The following is a 19630-nucleotide window of genomic DNA, read 5'->3' as shown; positions in this document are numbered from 1 at the left end:
GAGAAGCGAATGGTCAAGACAAGTTGCAGAACGTTTGCCTTGATTTGGCTCCGGGGGTCCTGGATCGCCTCTCAGGACGCAGATCAGCATCACCACTTCTGTTACACACACACACACACACACACACACACACACACACACACACACACACACACACACTACACTGCCAAGCCCAATCAACAAGGCCCCCGGGGAGCATGGAGGGGAGAACCAAATTCAATCAGGCTATTGATTTGAGGGTGTGTTTGAAAATGGTGGGGAAGTGTGTGTGTGTGTGTGTGTGTGTGTGTGTGTGTGTGTGTGTGTGTGTGTGTGTGTGTGTGCGCGTCTCCTCACACTCAACACCATGTCAAGGCCCACTTTTGTCTAAAACAACCATAAGTACTTCTATTTAAAGCTCTATCAGAAGCCAGCGCGGCTGCAACTCGAGAGCCCTCTCGTCTTGTGCGCTGCAGCTGCACAGCGATTGTTGCGTCCCCGAGCGCCGTCCTCCAGGACACCGTGCGAGTTAAACTCGAGCTGACACGCTTAAACCCGAGCTTTTGTTGAATATCGGCATTAATGCGAACCATCGTGGCGTTAACAAAAGTCCGTCGTCGTGTCGTAGACACTGAAGGGGATTAAAGGACAAACGTGAACTGACAGCTGGTTTTCTGAACCTCCAGGATCGCTGCTGCGACCCGCTGCGTGTTCTTTTAGAGCGGCCCGTCTGCACAAGTCCTCCCTGATCTCTCTTTTCAGCCTCCTGAAGTCGGTGCTCGGATTTACCTCGACTACCGTGTCGTTTCGCCCGCGAGTCAGCATCAACCTGACCTGTGTGCATTTATGCAAATCCGACGCTAACTGTAACCGACGTTGTACGATTAGCCGTCACTGTGGCTCCTGTCCGACAAGACATCTGTAGCGATGCATAAAACCGAGCAGTAAATTTTCTTGTAACTACACAACAGCATGTCTGAGAAGTGGCAGAAAGTGTGCCGTGATAAATGTTGCACCCCTTCGGCATGACATACCAGTTTATGTACGAAGGAAGGGGGGAGAAAATGATCTCTTTTTACTCGTGTGCAGGTGGTGTGATAAATCTCCCACCCTGGTGGCCATTTTAAGAGCAGCTTGGCCTCTTTTTTTTTTCTTCTTTTTTTAATATTTTTACAGACCCTCCAGTCACGGCTCTCTGCAGAGGAACAGGCGGGAATCATCCTGCAGGAGAAAAATCCTCCTCATATTAGACGCGTTCTCTACAGTATTTTTTTAGACATTATGTTCAGATCGGATCCGAGGCCTTGTTGGTAATCACTTTACTCCACACTGTTGGCCTCATAAATACACCAAACAGGTCTCGCTTTACAGGCAGAGTGTTGGACTGTTGCCATAACAACAGCAGGACTCATTTACATGATGGAGTTTTGGGGTCTGGTTTCCCTTTGAAAAGTCCACATTCAGAGGAATTAAATAAAATGTAAGGCCACAGAGGACAGTTTTTCTAATCAATAAAGACCTTCAGAGGAATTATTTAACATCTTGGGAAATGGGGAGATATTAGCTCGTTTCCCAGAGTTAGATGAGAAGACGTACAAAGCTGCAGTGATTCGGGTTTTTAGCTGAGCAAGACATTGGTTTTTAAAAGTAATATTTAAACTTGTGTACTTTTATTTCCACCACTAATACGACTCTCGTATCTGTGTTAAATATCGGGTAGTCTCACGTGACCCGTTTCCACCAACGCTGGAGAATGGTCCGACTGAACCCAGATATCCCTGTATTGGGCCTCTGGTTTATTTAATATTTTTTTAAACCAATCCTCATCATCTTGGCCCAGGATGCAGCAAAATAGTGTTCTAGCATTAAATGAGCTAAATCCCCTGCAAAAGACCAAAAAGAATCAAACAGGACTGCGTTGTTGTATAAATCCAAATCTTTGTCAAACCTAACTTTATTCACCCTTCACATGTTTTTATGGACAAACTTGATTTTTGACTACAATGTGAGAAAATTGCTCTCTGCACTGTGTTTTTTTTTTCATGCTTGACTCAAAAAGACGCAAAAGTACTCTGACACAAAAACTTTTTGCTGTGTTTGTCTCAAGTACGTCATTGTGCTGTCATGGTCACATAATGTGACCTTTGCCACTTGACCCCTGATGTGAAGGTCACGATGACGTGACCTTCACATCAACTTCTGCTCTTTATTTGATGCATGTTCAGTGAGCTCAGTGTAGTCGCACAGATGTCCCAATAAAACAGTTGTCATTTAAAATGGGAGTTTGAGCCCAGCTATTAATTCCCAGGTGATAGAACAATGTACTTTCCACGCATGTTATTGATTCAAGATCTCCACATGTGTCCTATTCACTTGTTTACCTCTTTGGACTGGACACAAGGGGAAATCAATACTGCTCTCTGACAGGTTAGTAAACTGCCTCTGTCCAGTATTTACTGGTGCTGCCTTCCTCTTGCTACTGTCTCCATCTACCCCACCCGAGTTTAGATTTCTGCCGAGCCGAGTCACTCCATCACGGGGCCTCCTCCGCTGACATGTCCCTCCTTCTCCTCCTGCCGCTATCACCCATCACGGTGGCAGAGTCTTTAATCGATGTGGAGCCAAATGGGTCCTGGAAAAGGCCATTTAGTCTGGGCTGTTGACACCGCTGCTCAGACTAAATGATGAAGCTTCTTGTTTGAGATAAGAGGAGGCGAACATAATAGGGGATCTGGGCCGAGGCCTTTACTGTGTACAGTGTGTATGTTTTAACACGTTATTCGGGCTGCACAATTTATTGAATTAAAAACACGATCTTGATTCATGCTTCGATATGCTCTTATTTCTAAATGACAACGAAAAATACTTGTTAGGGCCCGAGCACCGAATACCTATTGTTATTCGTAAAATCATGATTCTTTTTATCTTTAAAGTTTAAATGCATTTTTGGAGGCTTTATCATATTCAAAAACTCATGAAAGTTGATCCAAAAATTTCGTATTTTAGTGGAGTTGCGAGTGGGCGTGGCCAGATGGCTTGCTAGCTCCCCCTGCTCAACAGGAAGTCCGCCATTTTGAATTTAGTCGTCATTTTTGGCGATTCACACGTTGTACTTTAACGAACTCCTTCTACAGATTTCGGACCGACTTGAAATTGAGTCTGTGCACTCTTAACATGTTTGGAATTAAAAGTTATCAAAATAATATGTTTTTGTCGATCGGTGTGGCCGTTGCGTGGCGGCCAAAAAGTGACCCAAAAGTCATGTCGTTCAAAAAATGACATACATTGTTTTTTAAGTCATGACGAGGGGGGGGGATTGAACCCCAAACCTTCTACCTGAGAGACAGCAGTGCTAACCACTGGACCATCTATGTCCCCAGGAGTTAGACAGCATTGTGACAAACTTTGGCTCACTGCAACCTATACCTCCACCATCCATAAATATTCATTCAAATGTGATCAAAATTCCTACAGACATTCTTTGGATAGTAGATATACGTGTTTTTAAGGAGGTCTGCAGTGATATTAAATATCTTCCTGTAATGTGTAGTGGATGCAAAACTTTTTCAATTTCTCCAAATGTTTCAACTTCACTAAAAGTTGAATCACCATCAACAGGTGGAATTTGAACCATTAATAGCGACCTTGGTGAAGTAGAATCCCCCTACGGTGAGTCCCTGTAAGGGTCAGCCACAGAGTGCTCAAGGTTTCAAGTTTCGAGTTCGTGTTGTACATAAAGTCCTAATAATACCAAACTAAAGGTACAAATACAAAAAACACAAACCCTACAAAAATACAAAAACCCTTATACAATTTTTTTTTTAAGTATACCTTTTTTTTTTAATTTTTTTTATAGAGTATAGAGTATAGAGTATAGCCAGGGGGGCAAATAAAACAATTTGGTTTCATATCAAGCAGAAGTGATTTGAAGTGTCATTACTGAGGGATGAAGCGCACGCACATTTTTCTGCAGAACTGATTTTAGCTGCCGAGGAACACATCCCGTTATTTCAACTTAGGTCATACATTTTTTTTTTTATTTATACGGTCGAGACAAAACGGCCTGAAAATGTATCTCGCAAGCTGCATGTAATTCTCAGGGGGCAAGCAGAGCTCTGTAATAGTCCGGTCCTGTATCAGGCATCGTTATATTTAGGTTTCTGCTGTATCTAGTAAACGAGTGCAATAAACATTTATATATATAAAAAAAATAAACAAATCAAGAAAATGCTAAATTTTAAGCAACATTTTTAAAATTTGATCCAGAATCGTGCAGCCCTAATATGTATACATGCGTATGTGTTACCTTTATTTAAAGCCTGATTAGCTGCATTTTCAAGATTTCAAAGGCATTTGTATTATTGATATGTAAACACAGATCCAGCTCATTTTTGGAGGATGAGTCTTTCCTTCAGAAAGAAGCTCAGTATGATGTTTGGTTTAACAATCAGAACCCTCCCTGCATGATAGATTGCTTCTTAAAGGATAACGTTGTTCTTCAGTGGTGTGTCAATTATAGTTATTATTTTTCTGATGTTCTGGACTCGTCTCCTATATTCAAATATAGGCATTCATTCTTCTGGCGGTAATGAACAGCTTTTTTTTTCCTGCTTTCACAGTCCTGCGTCCTGGTTTTATTGTTAGTTGCTGCCTGTTATCAGTGTCAATTTCCCTTTCTGGTTGCTGTCAATCAACTCACATCCACGGAGATAAATAGAAAATCTCTGCCTCCGAAAAACAATGTTGCCCAACTAACTTTATTTTCAGGCACACGCCTCACTCGGGGCACTGTTGTTGTTGTCAGAGCAGCTCGGTGTCACACTGTGAGCAACTGTGATCGGGACCCGACGACGCAGGCGTAGCAACGGCCAGGCTTTCATATGACAGGGACGACATGGGGAACGGTGCTACCTTGATCAAACGGAGGTCTGAGGTTTGTCACTGTCTGCACGGTGCCGTGGTGACATAACAGCCTCGGAGCTGCAGCTTATTACCTTCCTATCCTGCTTTCTGATCTACAGAGAACTGGCTGTCTTTCAAACGGTTGTTCTTCCGGTAGTACACTCGCATGTTAGGACTCCAACGTAAAACAGAAAGAGCCGTGACATTTGAATGCATCACCCACCAACATATCGGATACCTTTTATTATTTTACCCCAGAAATTAACATATTTTGTGCACTCTGTACACAATAAACACACCTGATGGATTCAATCCGACAGCAGTAAAAAAACAAACACATCTGGCAACCACGGATATCCAAATTTATGCCAATCCATTCAGTGGATATTTCGTAGGGTCATAAGTAAAAAAGATTTTTCCTCTAAAAGAAAAATCGGGATTCACTAGAATACATCTTCTTGGCAGTCTATCTAAGAGTAGTTGAGTTATTTCCGTCTGGTCCAACCATATCTTGATCCATCCGAGAGCCGTGCCAGCATCATTAAAAACGAACGGTTCCCAGTGTGTAACTTTTTTTTGTATGGCAGTAAACTTTGTATTTGCAAGTATTTTGTTACACTGAAAATAAATCTGAGGCAGATCAAGAAAATGAACCTGAAGGAAAGAACCAGGCGTCCGAAGTAGAAATGTGTCTGAGTAATCCCAGCGATACGCAGCGTCTTTCCAGTGGCTGACAGTTGAACTTTTAAAAAATAGCACCTCCACCCTTGTCAACTGCTTGACCACACACGTTGATGTTGAGCCAATCGGGTCACTGTGATGTCAACACCACTCACGCTGGCCAAAGATAGGCTGGAGTGCGGCCATTTTAGTGTGGGTCAGTGCATTAACCCTCTGCTGTGAGCGAGCAAAATACAGACGAATGCAGCCTAGTAGGACACACTATGGCATTTCTGCTTTTAAAAAACAATAAAGTTCAAGTAAAAGGCAGATTTATATACAGAGTGTGTGTTTTAAGAATAAGTGTGACGTAAACTAGGACAGCAGCTTTGAATAAAAAGGTCTTTATAACATCCAGAATCATAGACTGTTTATAAAAGTGTTTGAAGCTTCCAGGTCTGAAAAATGGTTCCAATACAGAAGTGTCTTCAGCTGCAATACCAGCGAGTGCCACTAGAGGTCGGCTCCAAAAAGCCTCCGGCTCCATAGACTCCCATTCAACTTCTCTCATCAAATCCAAAGTGAATAAAATGTGTCCATCAGTTATCTCGGTGTTGTTAGCTAAAGTCACTCCTTCTTATTAGTTTTCTGGAGGTCCATCTGAAAATAATCTCTCATTTATTAGAAAAGAAGATTCAAAAAGGTCTATTTTTGGGGGGGTGTCTGTTTGATTGACAGGCCTGTGATGCAGTCAGGTTACAGCTATCGGTGGGAAGTACTATCCACAACTCTTTCCCAATGGAAAACCAAAAAGAAGGGTGTGACGGGAGCTGATTGTGTTTGTGCATGGACGTTGTTTATTGGGCCTATTTAAAGTGAAAGCTCTGCGTATCAATTGTACATCTGCTGTTACATATATCACGAGCTGAAAGGGGCAAATAGGAGCGAGAGAGGCAGCATGCAGAGGCCTTACTCACAGAGAGATAACACACTCTGTTGGGGGAGCTTTGAGTGTGAGGATGGAGCATCTGCTGCTGCCCACTGGGCCTCCCAGCTAGTGCATGCAAACACTCGCACTCTCAGACACACACACACACACACACACACACACTCACACTCACACTCACTCACTCAGAAACCAAACTGCTGCTGAATCTAATGAGGCCGAGGCCTGTTGGGCTGCAGGACGGTTGCTCCAGCTTGTCTCTGGCTCTCTGATTCTTGTCCCAAAGCTCCTCACACGTCATCTGCTGTTTCACACCCTGCGCACTGTTTTAGACTCCAGTGTTTCCTCCCAGCGCATTAATACACCCAACTAAACTGAACAATGGAGTGAAATACAACACAAAAGGTATTTTGGATCTGTTATTTTCCGGTGTCGAAAACATTTTAGAGTGTAATTTAAATTTGCCCAAAAAAAAAAAAAGATTCACCCATTTTTTTATTTTACTTTTTTTGAACCAGTAATATAACATCAATGTAGTTGCTGTAAGAATGTGCAGTCTATGAAAAGCTTGACATTTTCAGAGGTGTGAGTGTCAAGTGAATGCATACATTAACAATGTAATAATCTGCTGTCATACCTCACACTATACGCCACTGATCTGTCTGTCACATGTTCATTTGATATATGTAAAATTGGGAGTTGAGTTTTTCACTGGCAGCCGTGTGAAAAGAAGTGCATAAAAACACCATGTATGTTTGAAGAAATAAATTTCTTATCCACGATAAATAATATTCCTCATTTTAAATTTATGTGTTCCAAATCTTATTGAGCTGATTTAAAAAATAAATATTCCAGATGACAAAATAATTTTCTCTGTCGTGGAAGTGCTCATCTAATTTTAAACTATCCATTTTTTCCCCCGAGCACTTGAAGTCTTTTAATCCACGTTGCTGATCATATATTATTTAGAAGTAGCTTTCAGGTCAGATAGAGTTTTGTAGTGGTCTGATTTTTGGACATGCTGGTCACATGGCTCCAGTTATGACGATGTTGATTGGTTTGTTCGTGAACCACTTTGGTCCAGACTGAAAACAGCTTAAAAACTGTTGGATGGATTGCCATGAAATTTGGTACAGCCATTCATTGTGTCCAGAGGATGAATCCCACTGAATTTGGTGATGTCCTGAATTATTTTTTCTCGAGTTTTACCAACAAGTTGACATTTTTGGTCATTGAAATACCTTAAAAAAAAACTATTGGAAGAATTGCATTCACAGTCCCGTCAGAAAACAAACATCTATTTAAATTGGATGCTTTGTTTCGATGCTTTGATTTATGACCAAATACCTACAAAACATTCCCATCAGCCTCAGTTGCATTATGCATTTTGTGGTACTTGTTAAACTTGTGTTAGAGACCAGTCTATTGCCATTGTGAGCATGTTATTTACCATTTAGCTCAATGCACCACTCTGCAGCCTCAGAGAGCCATGAGGATAGATGTGAGCTCTTAGTGTTGTTGTTGTATTTCTAGAAATCACAATAGTGTTGTTTCACCGACTAGCAGTTTATTTTGTTCGACGGTAGCTCTAGATTACAGAATATGTTGCTTGTTGACAGTAGGGGATTTATTTGCTGTGTCAAGCCTGAAGTTAGTCTTGAGAAAGCAGCAACAATGGCTGCAGTCTGGGGAAATCAAACAATAACTAAAAGCCTATTAAAAGAAATATCCTTTTCCCCCTTAGATATACAAGCCCCTTCTGCAGGCTCACTGATGTGTTGCAGTGCTCCACACAGACCCGCCTATCTCATTCAGCCTCTGAGCCTCCTTACTCATAATTCATTCACTGCAACTCTCTTTCCTTCTCTGTCTCAAAGTCTCTCCATCATCAGAGGGGATAAGCCCAAACAAATCTGCCTAAAGCTTTTCCCGGGGTGATAGTCTCATAGGAATGATACCTATTCCCGCTCATTTCAAACGACACTAATGGCATATTGACGCGCATGCAGATTAACAGATTATTGTATTTGTGTAGTGAGTGCACATTCATATCAGTGTAATTTAATCCAACTTTTCAGCCTTCTTTATCATTTGAGGTCTCAGAAAGATGTTGTCCTTTTTGCCCTCCCACAACAAACTGACCCACATTAGCATATTCTGTAAATTCAAAGAAGGTGATTCAAACTTTATTAATATTTCATCAGGACTTTTTTTCTTTTATTCACCGTTAACTGACTCCGATTCAAATCGGCTGAATCATAAACCATTCAGTGTCTCCTGAAAATCGGCACCGTGTGATCACAATAAACAATGCAAATTCAAGCATGAACAGTATTTTAAATTTTGCAAAATTCCTGCGATTTTCCTGCAAAATAATGTCGTCAACAGAGGCTCTGCTGAAAGTATTACGACATAAAGGAGTCTTTTCAAACAAAACACGCCATGGTTCTCTTAATTTCAATAAAAAGATTAGAATTGAAATATTGCTGTGGTCTGCACCAAGTTTATTATAACGGGAAGTGATAACATATTAGTCTTTATCAAGTAGTGTTTAAAAATCACATTATTTTTTTTTTCTAATTCCTGCAATTTTACAGCGAAAAACTAATTTACAGCTCCACAAATTAAACGGCAATTTTTTTTGAAAATCCGCCGCCAAATCAAACAGTTTTTAATGCAGCAATCACAAAAAACTTATTAAAATTTTATTTATTTATTCTATCACTTGTGTATTTATAATCATTACATAAAAACTTGAAATCAGCGCATTGCACGGATATCTAATCTGTTCTTGTTTCCTATAATCATGTTTGAACGTACATCTACTGATGCCAACCTTCTGCTTTTGTACATCGTTGCTGCGGCTCGGCTATTTTTAAAGTGATAATAAAACCACAGAAAAAAAAGGGGACTTGAAATGTCAATGTGGTAAAAAGCAAGATGGGACAAAGGCATCAAAAACATCCCCAAGGAGTCGTCTCATCCTTTATTTCAAGCCCTGTAGCTAAACTAATATAGTGAAACGATCCCAGATTGCCCTGTATTTCTCACCTCATCTTCTGGGTGAATGCGTGTGTTTGTGTGTGTGTTTGTGTGTGTGTGTGTGCATGTGTGTGTGTGTGCGTGTGCGTGTGTGTGTGTGTGCGTGTGCGTGAATCATGGACATGAGTGCACCCTTGTGCCTGGTCATTGTGAGAGATGAAATTGTACCCTCTCTGTTTCTGCTTTTTGTCCAAAGCTCACCTCTCTGCAGGAGAATAAACTTGATGGCAAACTGTGGAAACATTTTGCACTGAACTCTTGTTACATGTGACAACCTGAATTCATGATGTTTTAAATCATCGGAGATATTTTGCACTTAGTTTGAGCAGGTTATTTGTAAAAACGTATAAATATTCAGTTTTCAGAATAAGGACAAAGAATAGAACGATGAAAAGAGAGAGAGACATAAAAGACAGAAAGAACAAGAGGAACGGGCAGCGACCCTCATCAAACGCTGCCCGACCAGCATCTGTCGTCTCTTTGAAGTGACTGAAAAGCTGCACACATCCAGCTGCAGCTTGGCTGGCCAGTGTACGCGTTGTATTGGGTCAAATGATAATTACATTGTGTGTGTGTGTGTGTGTGTGTGTGTGTGTGTGTGTGTGTGTGTGTGTGTGTGTGTGTGTGTGTGTGCGGCTCACTTGGAAGGCCTTTTGCTGGCATCATTGCTCTGGTAGCGAAGGTCTTGCATTAATTTGATCTTTGACAGAGATAGATTGAGAGTAATAATGTCGGATGTTAGGAATTCACAATTTGCCAAGCCGATGCTACAAAACATGTGAACGATAACAAGCGAGCGATTAGACAGAGAATCATCTACCAGAGGCATTTCTTCCTTCACCGGAGAATTTGTCACTGTACCAGGTGCTGTTTGTGCATCTTAATACACAGCATGCCTTCCAGCGGTGCAGCGCATTCACATCCACCTCCTTCAGTCGCCGAGTCCAGCTGAGGCTCTCTCTGCCCGCTCTGTCCTGGTTCACCTCCTGAAAAATGTTCTCTACCAACAAGCAGGATTGTGGGTTTATTTTGGTGCCTCAGTTTTCTGTCAAAGTATTCAGATAATAAATATGTGCAACTGTCTATCACCAGCTGCACTACAACACTAGATAACTGCTCGGGCGTGCAGTTTACCTGAAGTAATTGCGTGCACTGAATGTTGTATATTATCACCCTGTTTGTTACCAAACAGTTGCCTATTTACACATTCAGCAGACACCGAGCAGAATTAGCATTCATTTAGAGTCGTGTTTCTGGCCGCCTCATTAATGCAAGTCCAATATTCACTTCTCTGTTTTTGGTGTCCACCAACTTTTGAGGCATTAGGCTCTTAAGTTTCTAAATCGTTCTCATCGTTCATCAGCTAGTTGCTAACTTTCTCTGTCAGGTAGCATACGGCGGGTTTTTATATTCTTCTTTTTTTTAATTTTTTTTTAACAAAAAGCGGCTGCCTGCTCTTTATGGAAATAGTGATGTGAGGGCCAGAAACCAAAACAAGCAGAAAGACGCTAAAATACTGAGTGAATCTGACCTATTATAAAGCCTGTTTCAAGTAATGTCACTCCAGATTGTGGTGGATGGATCTGAAGACTACATAAATCTAATAGTTTTGAAGAAATTAAATGATCGTCGATGATAACATGGATTTTCTTAATTTACTATTCTGCTGATTTGTTCAGAATTACTGAAAATGAGAGGATTTTTTATAACAACCTGCTCCATGTTGTTTCAGTCAACAATTATGTCTCCAGAACAAGAAATAGAACTACAGACTATATAGAAAAGTGGACGTAGCTTTGGGGTCTAAAAAAAAGTAGGCCGACGTAGAAGTGCCATAAAGTGCAATACCACCGAGGCCCACTAGGGATTGGCTCCAAAAAGCCTCCGGCTCCATAGACTCCCATTCAACTTCTCTCATTAAATACAAAGGCAATTAATTTTTTCCACAATTCATGTCAGTGTCATTCACTGAAGTCTCTCCTTCTTAATAGTTTTATGGCGGTCAATGTAAAAATAATTCCATCATTAATTAGATAGTAGGCCTCAAAAAGCTTAATGTTTGGGGGCGTGTGTTTGATTGACAGGCCTGTGGTGCGATCAGGTGTCCCCGGTTTTTCCGATCAGATCGATTCAGATTGACTTCTCGCTCGTCCCCAACTTGTCCAAATATGGTCACTTCTGGTCACAAAATCTGAACTCGAGGCTTCAGAACGGCTCACAAACCGTCACGGTTGGTTTCCACTTGAATAGAACAGAAAAAGCCTACAACGACAACTGAGGAGTTAAGATTCGAATAACTTTGAAACAAAAGAAATAAAAACAGCAGTGAAAACAGGAGGAACGTCAGTAGAAAAGATGTGGACAAGAGGTCACGGAAGTGGAGGCGGTTTCATGTGAGCTCGGCGTAAAGGTCCGGCCTCCCGTTCTCACCCCGTCTCAGTGAGTCACGCAGTGGGTCTCTACCTCCGCCTGCCTCCGCGGCTGTCACTGCACATCAGCTTTGTTTTAATGCCAACATCTCACTCCACCACTCTGGACTCGGCTCACCCACTCAGGAAACAAAAAAAACAAAAAAAAGAAACTGTGAAACAAAGAATGAATGATGAAGAATGCAGGAAATAATGCCAGATATCCCAAAAAGCTGCCAGATAAACTTTGTTGGATTGTAAGGGAACACATCTTCATGCATCTTTTCTTGTATTTCATGCTGCAAAAGGAAAAAGAATGAACAGATTTTGTGAGAAAAATCTCCATCATCTCCATTTTTGAAAAGCAGGTGCAGCTTGTGCAGGTACACACAGTGAAAGACAGAATTTAATTACGTTTTTAAACCACCCCCAAAAAAATCCGACTGGTACACTGTGAGCACATCACAAAAAGTCATTAGAGAACCGAGAAGACAGAAGCGGTTTTCACTTAAATCCCTCTGCTGAACTGCAGCGTTTCACCGTGAGCTCTGGTTGCGTAATTACCTGCTGCCTTTAGTAAATCAGAAGCTAATTACACACAGATTGCTACTGCAAATAGAATAAATGCTTTCTGGCACGAGTCCTCGCACATCCATCAGTCGGCCGCGCCCGTCTCTCAGTCACCGAAGGCCTGTAACACCAGTTGGTGCTCCGCCTCGTTGCCTCGGTATGTTTTGCCGGTTCGGTAGTTTCATGAAATGAAAGACTAAATTGTTTTAATACTTCTTCCTCCAACTCGACGCTCCGCCGGGGAACACGGTACTTTGCACACTTAACGTGAGACATTGAGGATTTTGGGGCAATTTTTTGGTGTCAATCTTTAGGATGCTCTTTTGCAACATGGCCACTGAGCAGTCTGGATTTTGATTGGCTGGAAGGTGTTGATTAACTTTTAGTTACCAGAAAGGTGATGCGAAGGTAGCACGACATGATTTTGGATAAAAACACAAATTCCTTTTTTTTCTATAGAAGTAGTTGTTGGATTTATTTACCTGATACAGAAGGGAAAGCAACAAAAAACAGCTGATGGTGTCTGATGTAGGAACGACCGGCAGAATCAACTTTGGACAACAGAAAAGAAACGCGTGCAGCAGCTGAACGTGAAAACACTCAACTTCCGCCTTCTCGTACTTACACAACCTTTTGAACGAGTATTTTTCGGTTTGTTTTTTGCCGCCGTCTCACTCACTCTCACGGTTTCTTTTTCTTCCTGTTGATTTCTGCTGCTCTGCATCACGTGATGTAACGTCGCATCGTAACCTGATGATGGAGAAAGTCGGAGCGTTTGTTTTGATGCACCGGACGTCCCCAAAGAAAAAACGTCGCATGTGATGTGGACGGAGACCAGCAGAAAAAAGTTGGTCGAGAGGTTTTATTGTGACACTAATATGTTTAGTGCTGATGAACAGCTGTTACAGATGTTGACTGTGGAGCAGGAGTTATTTTCATAAAGACTATGGACACACAAAAAAAGACATGCGAATTTAATTCATACCTGTTTGATATGTGAAATAAACTGGACATCTGAATCAACTAAAGTCAGGAGGAGAAAAAATACTTTCTAAGTAACATTTGACTAAGATGAGCTTCCAGCTTGTGATTTAAGGGAATGAACTGAAATCAAGTCAATGTTTTCACAGTATCTCATCCAAACAGAACTTTTTTTCTGTCCCTGTGTAGTTGTGAGTTTAGTCAGCAGAATATCTCAAATAATAACTCCCATAATACACTTTTGATGCATGTTTTTGTTACCAATCGAGTCAACGTTCAGTTACTTATCAATTACTAAACAGTTTTGCTCATAACGCCCCAAATATGACACATATTCACATTTTCAACACTTTTCATATTTCATTTACGCTTGTTTTCAACGATCCCACATATCAAAGTTATCAAAGTATTTTGATGCACAGTTGCGTGTAAATTTGTATTTCTTTTAACATTTTCTATTACTCAAAAAAACAATTGTGCTAATTGTGCAGTGTTGGCAGCGACATATGAATCTATGTTTCTTGTATTGTGCTCCATGTGTAAAGAGCAGCGTCACAGATTGTTTTTCTCGAATGTGAGTTGAAATATTTTGCTGGCTTTCCGTGTCTTAGCATCCAGCCGCTGCTGCGTCACTCCCCGTTATAAAGAATCGTAGTTACCTCGGTGAAATATGTGTTTCGGCGGCTCTATCGCTGCACGCCAGACAAACACATTAGTCACACTCTCTAAATGTTGCAAGATGTCCTCACAATGGAGCGCGAGCGGCCCGTTTAATACGTCCTCCGTTCCGGCGCAGATATGTGCAGAGTGGTAATGACAGATCCGTTATCTCTGTTGGCCATTCGCCTCAGTGTGTGAAGTCATTAGAGGATGTAATTAACTCCTATTGTTCCACAGACGGCTCGTTAGCAAATGAGTCGAAGACGTACGCGGCGTCGACTTGATTATCTGATGGTGACCTACGAGGAGGGAGAAGTTGAACACGCTCTGCTGTGAGGTTCTGCAAACTCAAACGAGTCTCCGTATGTATTTTTGGTTCGTGATGGCTTACGTTGTTTTCTCACTTCAAGATGCGAACACAGCAGAAAGACATTTATCACTTTGCAGAAGTGTCTGCGGTGAGAGAACGCTGTGATGTTGAGAGTCACAGATATATGGAAAACAATGAAATAAACAAAAATGCCTGCACAGGTCTTACGCTCGTGTGCACTTATTCAAATCAGTGTAGCTTCAGGAGGCAGAAAGAGTGCACGCAGAGCATCACAAATGATGTGATGTGGTTCACATGGTGCACCACGAGGCTCGCTGGCACGCCACACATTTACATAAATATACATGGATTTTTTTTTTTTTTTTCCTTTTTTTTTAATGCGAGGAAAATTTGAGAGTAATCTGTGTTACAGTAACTCACGGGGGAGGTGGTGGGATCCATTTGTTTGTTTCCGTTGTATCTGGATGACGAGTCACTGATAGCACCGTTGAAAATCCTGCTGCTGTTCCACGACAGTAATAAAACCTCAAACATCCTGGCAGATGAGCCGAGGCCGAGTAGTTGTACAACAAACCGCTCCTCATCAAAATGCTCCCTGAAGTCACATCGGCAGAGACGTACGGTCGGAGAGGCGACTCGCTCCGTCAGCTGTCGCAAAGCGCTTCTTGTTTCATGCATTCTTGTGACGGCACAAACTGAAGGACGTGAAGTTTGTGCTTAGCAACATTTCATGGACACTGAAGGAGATAGATGTGTTATAAATGGCTTGGTTTAAAAAATATATATTTTCTGAAGCAATAATCTGGTTTTGGTTCTTAAAATTCAGATACTGATCTTTTAGTACGTCCCTGAAAAGCTTTAATCATGTTAACATCACCTGACCAGCTGCTTCACACGAGGAGATCTGGAACGTGAGACTTAACAAACATGGCGGACGCTGTTCCAATGAAGGCGAGTCTAAATCGTTCTGTTTCATATGCAAGCAAAACTGGTATCGTATCTAAAATATCCTTCATATCCTCAATCAATACCTTGTTAATCAAAACTGAATTGATTTAAGAAATGGTCGAAGTCGTGGTTGCACCACGTCGTTTGCAGGATACTTGAAGTTTTATCATAACTTGAATTATTATGTTGATTATTCAACATTTTTCTCTTTTAGTTTCACCTCCAGCGGTTCGTTTATACCTCCTGGTGACGTTTTTTAACACTCGCTGATGTTTCAGCCGTCTGGTGAAGATCTGGAGGTCCAATTTTTAGTGGATATAAATTGAATACAAATTAAGAAAGCTTTTGGGTCTGTTTTAATTGTTCTGTGTTTAATCAGTCTTAATGTTTTAGGCTGTGTTTCAGCAGTGCAGAGAGGTTTAAAGGCTGTCAGGTTGTTTTGCTGTATCTTGTAGGTTATAGCAGAAATACTTGTGGAAAAAGTTCAAATAAACAGTTTCTTTTGATGGTGGTAGGTTGTGTTTACACCGAGAGCCGAGGTTTAAAGTCTGTCGACCTGAGGAAAAGAGAGAGAGAAGCTTTGAGTTAAAATGTGCCTTTAATGCTGCAGGCTTCCTGTTCAGGCTGCTCACAGTCCTGCAGTATGTTTTTCTGATTACATGTTGGTCCTCAGTCATCAGTCAGTTGCTTGTGACTACAAAATAATAGTTAAGTCTTAGTCTCCTGTTACCATTCGTGCTGGAAGAGAGAAACCCATCCAACACTTAGGTCCCTGTTATGGTACTAATTATATTTGCTGTACTAATGAGGTTTAATCAAAAAGTTCCCAGATAGTTCCTGTTGTGCATAAATGGCCTGCAGCACAGTGACGTGGACGGAGCAGGAGGAAGCAGTACGTTTTGTGTTACACACATTTTCGTCACCACTGGTGCATTTTTGTGAAACTTGAGCATCGAAACTCAAGAATTCAGGAATTACAGGAGGGGAAGAACGTCGCTGTCCGAGACTGATGACTGCACGTCACGTCGGGAACAACCAGTGGGGGTTGAGCACCATGAATTCATCCCCCAGACTCAGACTGTAAAGGGCGAAAACCTTCGGTACAAACGACCTGATCTCTGGTGTGATGCCAGTTTGGGTCTCTATTTTATGGCAATGTGAGTTTATGGCCAACAGTCCTCCCTCTCCGCCCTCCCTGCTCACCAGATCTGTCTCCCTGCGACGTCCTGTTCCTCTAATAGAAGGTCCGTCTGAAGAGTTTCACACTGTGGAGAAGATCCAGCACAAAGTCACAGCTGGTGCTCGATGCAGTTTACAGATCGGGACGTTCAGGAGCGCTGCATCGCTAAGCAACAGGATGCAAACAGATTTAAATCAAGTACAGTTTTTGCACCGTCTCTGAACTTTCCGATCGAACCTCGTATTTACTGTTTATATAATCTGCCATCAGAGAAATTTATCATTTAAATCGGCCAACATAAAGAGCACGTGAAGTCATCCCAAGTTAAAGAGCTGAAGTGAAGTCAACGGTGTCATTGAGTCATGTGACGTGAGCTCGTCTCTGGATGCGGATCATCGGAGATGAAGCATCACTCTGGAAACATTAATCACGTCCACGTTTGATTGATACTCAATAACAAAACAAACAGATACGACCGAACCGTTTCACCTCTCAGATCAGTTCAACTCACCTGAGACTAGTTCTGTGTTTTCAACCACGACGTGTTCGTGTTTGGAGCTCTTAGGGCTTTTGTGCTCAAACATTTCAAACGCGTCTCTCTTGTATGATTCTGTCCTTGAACTCGGAAACGTCCTCGACAGTAAAACCCACGAGGACGCCATCTGTTTTTACCGCTGCCACATTTACAGATTATTGCGCTCTTTCTGTTTGTTTTTTTTCAGCATGTGTTTTTCGAGAACTCAGCCGGATTTATTCTCTCTTCATTTTCTCTACGTTATGGCAGTTAGTAACATATGAGGCAATAATATTCTTTTGTTATAATACATTAAGGGCTGGGACGTTTGTGCAGGTCATAAAGCCTTGGCTTCATACGCCTGTTGACAGCTCCAATAAAAGTCTTCATCATCCCCAGATGGACAGTAAACTCCACCCGGCTAACAAGCTCCCCAGTCAAAGCGTCACTGCATCCGACTTCTGTTGCGTGCGCTGGATTTGCATGTCGAGCGTGTGCGCGCCGCAGCAGTTCATCTTGTGTTGACAGGTTTTCCCAGTTGATCGACTGGTCATCCAGGTGGATTACATGTTTGATCTCGGAGTTGATAGATTACTGTAACCACGCAGATCTCAAGGTCTGGTTCTTACTGGTGTCTCGTTGTTACAGCAGCCCGCAGATCTGGTGTGGCGTTTTATAGATTTCCCTTCGCAGCGGCTGGTTATGCAGATGGGGAGGATTGACCTGCTGCGACCTTGGAAGAGTGCCCTGGCGGAGGACGACGGCGACCTCGGGATGGGCAGGACGTGCTGCAATGCAGCAGAGCAGATCAGGGCGCTGCATGCTCTCACCCACGCAAACACACACACACACACACACACACACACACACACACACACACACACACACACACACACACATAAACTGCAGCCTTACTCCGTGAAACAGCAAAACCTGCACAGATGCACACAAATCAATATGAACACACACTTTGTCTTCGTGGAAGAGCCAGCAGGGGTGTGTCTTAATCAACCTGCCGCTGGCTGGCTGCTTGAAATGCACACACCACCCACATGACTGTGCATATTGAGCAGCGCACACACACACACACACACACACACACACACTTTTATTTCCACATCCTTTCGCAAGATCCCACATAGACACTGAGACAGGAAGCGTGTAGACGTTCACACAGGACTACAGAGTGGAAATAACAATAAGCTCGAGGAAAAACTGTCCTGCACGTCCTGAAAGTGAAAAACGACAAATAAACACATTTCAAAAACTTTCTTTCTCCTGCTGCTTCAGATGATGTAAAAACATCAGCAGCAGCATCAAAAATAATTGCTTTCCTCGCGTCAGTTTTTCTTTCCTGCACTGCAACAACACTCGCTGCATTACAGATCAGGCAATCACTCGATTCCATCAGCCACTATAGATCCCATAAGATGACAATATCCAACAGCAGCGCCAAGACACGTGATTGAAACAGCAGCACGGCGCAAAACCCTCATTAAGGAGATTTTCTGGGGTAAATAAATAAAACGCTAACGACAGAGCGATCCAATAAAACCAGTTTATTTTCTTTTGCACTGAGAGTGTAGCTGGTATTTATGACCTTGTAGTGACTCATTCATTCCCTGGAGGTGAAACCACACCTGACCTTCACTGACCTTGACTTACAGCACCTTACTTCAACACTAATATCAAAGAATAAGCCTCTTAGTGTCCACGAATCCCATTAAAACACCAAAAACTAACACGGAATTGTCTCATCTTCCTTCTCGGTGCCATAAAACACAGTTTATTGGAATTAAATGCGAAAAAAATACAACGGCTGACATTTCAGTTCATCTTACTGAAGATCCAAATGTGTGTTAATCCACCACTGAAAGTAGTCCCCAACAAATTCCCCATTTCGTCCTGTGTGATGTAACTGCTGCCACAAACTGCAGTGCTCAGCGGTTTCAGGAAATTGTTGAGCTTTGTGACTCATTTTTAAAGATTTATAAGTACAAACCAGTGTTTTGGAGGCTGAATGTCACAAGACAGAGAAGTCAGGAAGTAGTAAGATGGGTCTTTCATGGGATGTGTTGATGGAAAAACCAAAAAGAAGGTATCGCCACCCGTATCCTCTGATCAATACATGATCACACACACACACACACACACACACACACACACACACACACACACACACACACACACACACGCTCAGCGGTGTCGGAGATCCTCAGTCGTGCAGCAGATGTTGCAGGATGTGAGGGAAGGCGACGGGTTGCGGAGGAAGGAAGAGCCGGCTGCAACAGTTCCAGTGATTGAACAGGAAATTCCTTCCAGTTTGATGTTGTTGTTTCCATCTGGCAGGAAGAGATGTGACGACGTGGGATGGTCTGCACGCTGCTGATTGATTCCTTTAGTTCAACGCTTCGATGTTTGGTTTTGTCATCTTCGGGGGGGGAGGTTATTTTATTTGATCATCAAATCTTCTGAGAAACAACACGTTTTATGTCAGCTTGTATGCGAC

Source organism: Embiotoca jacksoni, unplaced genomic scaffold (assembly GCF_022577435.1).
Source record: "Embiotoca jacksoni isolate LCO1_2020_lvr unplaced genomic scaffold, fEmbJac1.0.p SCAF_36, whole genome shotgun sequence".
Classification (NCBI taxonomy): domain Eukaryota; kingdom Metazoa; phylum Chordata; class Actinopteri; family Embiotocidae; genus Embiotoca; species Embiotoca jacksoni.
This window is presented reverse-complemented; position numbering follows the sequence as displayed.